Genomic DNA, 6,000 nt, shown 5'->3' with positions numbered 1-6,000 from the left:
TCTGTGTAGGGAGTTTTCAAGTATTCATCTCTTGACCTAGACTCTCACTGGAATCCCATTCCTTAATTTCTAACTATTATTAAACATTTCCTTCTGGATTTTTAATTCTAATCTATCCTGAATATTTTGTTAGATTTGAAATTCCATGTAATGTATCAAAACCTGAACTCCTTATCATCTCCCATAAAACCAATGCCTTATTTTTACATTCCAGTTACTATGAATAATACCATCTTTAAATGACTTAATTTACCCAATTCATCACACTTAATTAGTCTCCAAGGCTGGTTAATTCCACCTTTATGACCTCCATCACATCTATGCCTTTTCTATTTATTTAATGTACATGGACTTGTCAAGATTCATAATTATTTCTTGCCCAAATCTCAATAATGGCCTCCTGGCTGCTCTGTAAATTTGGTAGTTTCCCCACCTGTCCTTGTCATTGCTTCTTATTTGTATGTTTCAGTTTACTTACACTAAAAGGTTGCATAAGGTAGGCAAGGCAGAGTGATGGAGGCTGGCCTTAGAGCTGCACCTTGAAGTAGTGACCCAGGCTCTGGGAGACAGCTTAACAAAAGTGGCAACATACACAGGTTCACAAGGTCTGTTCAGTCAATGATTTACAAAGGAAGGAAAGAGAACAGAGGCAGGAAATTGAGATGGTAGTTAATATTTAAAAGTCCAAATCAGCAGAGTTCATTTCTGGGAGATCTTTCACATTCTGTCTAAATCAAGAACATGATTTAGACAAATGGGAAGATGGGCTGGTCTGAACAAGCAAGGGTGATATTAGGGGATTCAGCTCATGAAGAGCTTCTTAACTCTGCTGGTCTTGTGCCACAGGACAATTAGGATCAGACTCTCAGCACTTCTCTGCATCCTTCAACTTGACACACCTAATACTTCACTGCCTGACCTGTTCTTGATCATCTGAGTGCCTGACCCTTGGACTCATTATCCATTTATAGGCTGGCTGTTATTGCCTGGCTTCTCTCTTCATCCATAATTTGCATTTACTCTCTTTGATGATATTGTTCCCATCTCTCAGCCAAACATCTCCTTTGGCACAGATGTTCCTTCTCTTAACAATAGATGTATATAGAATTGTTAACTAGATAGAAAATTATATAATGAAAAGGTGAAAGGCATCCTCCAAGATATCAAGGATATACCTAACTCAAGGGTTGAGTGAGCAAAGGGACAGAGCTGGACACTCAGAGGAACCTTCCAGCTGATACTCAGATTTCCAAGGTGGGATGCTGTTTGATTGGCCTCTGTTTCTGAGTTCTGAGGATGGAAAATGATAAGATTGGTTCTGATGTCTTTGGAGATGGTGATATGATGCTGCTTCTGCAAGTGTTGGAGAAAATGCAAGCCAGATTCAGGTGCTGCTAAAATAATTTGACCAAGTGTGACTGCTGAAGACTGACAGGTCAGGGAAGAACTCTCTGATTAGATGACATTTTTTTTGGACACAAACCTGAATAACAGTCAGTCAGTCCTGTAAAATCAACCATCTAACCAGAAATCTGAGATCAGCAAATATTGATGGATGTGAGCATTTTGGGCTCTCTAACTGAAAAGAGGCCAATTGTTTCAGATAGAGGCAGAAGAAAGTGCTTAAAATCCCTTATTTTATGTTCCCTTTTCAAGTATTTTAATGGAGACCACATTGTAATGGTATTTTAATAATTCTGATACGGGACTACATTCAAATACCTTTCCTTGAATAATTTACCAAGGACCCTAGGCAGAAATGTTAAAACATCACATAGAATCTCTTAAGCCCATTTCGTTTTTTTTTTTTTTTTTTTGAGGCAACTCCTAGTTGACCTTAAATTAGCAGAACTTTAAAGAATTATTTTAAAATAATTATAGATTCATAGGAAGTTGTAAAAATAATTACAAGAAAATCGCATGTACCATTACCCAATTTTCCCCAATAGTAGTATCTTAAATAACTATAATACAACATCAGAACCTGGAAATAGAGACATCAGTACCATCTGTAGTGCTTATTCAGATTTCATGAGTCTTAAGCACTTCTCTGTGTGTGTAGTTTAATGTAACCACCATTACAATCAAGATTCAGAAATGTACCATAAACACAAGATACTTTCCTACTACTTAATTATAGCCACACCTACCATTTCTGCTCATACCTAACCTTCTATCCATTTGTAGCTACACGTACCCCCTACTCATACCTAACCTTTGGCAAACAGTCATCTGTTATCCATTTCAAGATTTTTTTTTCAGTGCTGGGGTTTGAAACCTGGGCTTTATGCATGCTAAACAAGCAGTCTTCCACTTAGCTATATCCCAATCCCATTTTAAGAATGTTTTATAAATGGGATAATACAGCTTCATGCAACACAATTCCCCTGAGATCATGCAATTTGTTGCATGTATTGGTAGTTTATTTCTTTCTATTACTATTACTTCATATTATGGAGGAACCACAATATAACCATTTAGACATTGAAAAAATTGGGCTGTTTCCAGCTTTGGCTATTTATGAACAAAGTGGCTATATACTTTCGTGTACAGGTTTTTGTGTGAACATATATTTTCATTTATTTAGGGTAAATGTCTAGGAGTACAACTGCTGGTTTATATGGTAGGCACATGTTTAGTTTTTGTATAAACTGCCTTTTTTCCAGAGTGGGTGTATCATTTCACATTTCTAATATACGATTAATCCAAATTTTCCTTATCCTCACCAGCATTTGTTGTTAAACTATTCTGACAGGTTAAATAGAATAAGATATTCTGATATCTCACTGTGGTTTTAATTTTTGTTTCCCCAATGGCTAATAACATTGAACATATTTTCATGTACTTATTTGCCATCTGTACACTCTCTTTGGGAAATGTCTGCTTGTGTCTTTTGGCAGACTTTTAAAGGTTCATATCCCTCTTCATATCTTGGCTATAAATCTAGGGAGAACAATTTGTCCTTGTGCATTTATACTTTTCCCAGTTATAAAATAACATACAATATAATAAAATTTCAAACACATTCCTCTTCACAGGTTAGAACAAATTAATACATGCTCACTGTTAAAAAAAAAGAACTTCAAGAATAGAGAAAAATGTTCATTCACAAAAATCTTGTCATCTGGAAATAACTACTGTTAATATTTGGTGAGTGTACTTCTAGATTTCTGTATTTTATGTATATATATATGTGTGTGTGTGTGTGTATATATATATATATATATATACATATGTATATATATATATATACTTTGCATGCTTAAAAACACATCCACAATTTATACAGTTGGTGTGATACTATTCTGCATCTTGTTTCTTATAATACTGGCATCCTTCCATATTAGTTTACATCTTCCCTATCATCTTAATGTCTGCTTAGTAACACAATGTGTTTACTTATTAATGGATATTTAAATTGTTTATGGGTTTTTTGTTATAAGTAAAGCGTTAGTGAATATTTCTAGAGGGATAATTTTTGGGATTTTTACAATTTTTTAGATCAAATCTCTAGAAGTGGGATTGCTGAGTCAAAAGTCATCTCTGTGTGTGTTTGTAAATGTTTAAAAATTGCCTTTTAGATTGTGTCAATTTACATTTCCACCTATACTACTTGAGTACCTTTCTTGTCTCTCATGTATGCTTCTGATACATTTCTCCATTTAAAGACTGAAGCACATATATCCAAGTAACTTTTATTTATTTATTTATTTTAAAATTTTTTTCTTAGTCATAGATGGATACAATATCTTTATTTTTATGTGGTGCTGAGATTCGAACCCAGTGCCTCACACATGCAAGGTAAGTGATCTACCACTGAGCTACAACCCCAGTCCAACTTTTATTATTTATAATTTTTAAGCCATTAACTGAGACAGAGTCCAAGGCTCTGTATGGCTAAGTCAGTTAATGGTCATCTTTCTCCAGCATACTTTTTAGGATCATGGTCTTCTTCAATGGCTTTGTAATCCACCTAGCCTGCTACTATAAAACTAATGATAAAGACAAGGAGAACCCCAAAGATGTTTACTAGTGGATAGAAGAATTAAGAGTTGTAGAAAAAAGGTTCAAGATCACTACCAGCATGCAATTTCATAGACAGAAACTAAACATAAAACAGCAAGTCCTACCTACAAAAGTTAGAAATTTATTGAAGTTAGATGATATTGTAGTTTGGGGTCCTTTGAGTGCTCCCCCAGGCTTTTCCCATCTGATCATGCAATTTGGTGATACAACGAAATATAACATTTTAATTATGATATGGAAGAACAATTTACATAGACATATTCCCAAATTTAAAACTTGAACTTTTTTCTTAGTAGTTCTTAGGCTTATTTTTCAAGGTCCAATAGAAATTTGGTTTAATTATCGTACCTGTGTTTTTCATTATAGCATAAACGTAGTTTTACCTGCAAACTTCCTTGGATGGATTAGGCAACACCATGACTGAATGTAAACAATATGTTTGAGTAACAGGGAAATGTGTTGTTCATGATTTACTACCTAATATTAGAATAGGATTCAGTTACAATATGAATTTTATTTCTAAACTTTCTTCAGTAGATTTTTTTTTTCATTGCCGTTTAGCAATTAAATTCTCATACTTCTAATTTTTCAGCAACACCCTTTCCCTTTTCTTGGATTGTAGAAAACCAATATTAAGTTGTCGAGATACTTAAAGATGCCTTTTTGGAGTAAATTCTGGAAGTTCTTGCAACTTTAAATTTATGATGGTTGATATAACAATGGAATTTTGTGGCTACTGTACATCTGGCTTCTTACTAATAGTACTGGAGCAAAATACCTCATTAGGGCTTTATCCTTTGCTAAGTATCTTCGCCTCTATTAGTTTCTCCATACAGATATTCTGAAGTAGGTTTCTTTTTTTTTTTTTTTTCCAACCAAAAAGTCTTTACCTTTTAGTCTTCAAAAAACCAAACTCATAGGGCTGGGGCTATAGCTCAGTGGCAGAGCACTTGCCTTGCACGTGTGAGGCACTGGGTTCGATCCTCAGCACTACATAAAAATAAACAAATAAAATAAAGGCATTCTGTCCATCTACAACTACAAAAAAAGGAACTGAATTAATTTGTTCTTTTTCCAAGATAATTATGACTAATTTAGAAATTTGGTCATACAATATATCTTGAAAGTATTTCCCTTTAATGGGAAAAATTATTCTTAGAGAACCTAAACATTAAAAGATTTAAAAAATATATATTTTAAAAATACTCAAGATTTTTAAAAATCTATTATAAAACAAAATGGAATCTAGTATAAGTCAAGGAAAATCATTCATCCTTCAGGTCCCTCTCCTTCAGGAACCAACATTGTTATATTCTTTCCATTAAGCAAAATCTTATCAGATTTAGTAATCCTTTTTCCTTCTGATGTCAAACTCAGTGACATCTTACAGCACCATATTGACAGTTAATCCTAGAAGAGTTCCATCAATTTCCTTATCATTCATCACAATATGAATTCTTGATCCTATACACTTGTCCACAAACTCTAGTGGCAGCAGGTGCATTATACTTGTGCTATACACTTGCTTTGTATACTTGTCTGTAAGCTCTAGTGGCAGTAGGCAGTGTTAGCCAGAAGTGGCCAGCATCCTGTAGTGGCTAAGCCAGAAGTGGCCAGCATCATGTAGTAGATTTCTAATGTAAACCAAATGCAAGAGAAGCAATGCAGTGCTTCTGACCTCCACCACTGAGTGAGGTCAGTTAGAAAGGCCAGGTTCCAGTTCTGTGTGACTTTGGAGAAATCCTTAACATCTCCACTTCATTATCTTTAAGACCTTTAAAAAGACCTTATAAAGGCCCTTCAAATATAAGATTGTATAAAAATAATTAATCAATTCATGTAAAATAAAATTTTACACTTTTTTTTTTTTTTGCCAGTCATTCTACTTGCAAAGATAAAACTTGAACTTTTAGTTTTGAAACCCTGGTGACTATGCTCAAAATTTAGTAATATGGGGCTGGGATATAGCTTAGT

The 6,000-nt window shown here is 34.2% G+C and overlaps 1 pseudogene; it reads right to left on the bottom strand.

Moving 5' to 3' along the window:
• Window positions 1-5,295: 5,295 nt before the first annotated feature.
• Window positions 5,296-5,530, bottom strand: LOC114080989 (U6 snRNA-associated Sm-like protein LSm5 pseudogene; annotated as a pseudogene).
• Window positions 5,531-6,000: the final 470 nt, after the last annotated feature.

This window comes from Marmota flaviventris, chromosome 13 (genome assembly GCF_047511675.1).
Source record: "Marmota flaviventris isolate mMarFla1 chromosome 13, mMarFla1.hap1, whole genome shotgun sequence".
Taxonomy (NCBI): domain Eukaryota; kingdom Metazoa; phylum Chordata; class Mammalia; order Rodentia; family Sciuridae; genus Marmota; species Marmota flaviventris.
The sequence above is the reverse complement of the archived record's forward strand: the minus strand, read 5'-3'. Positions and strand labels throughout refer to the sequence as shown.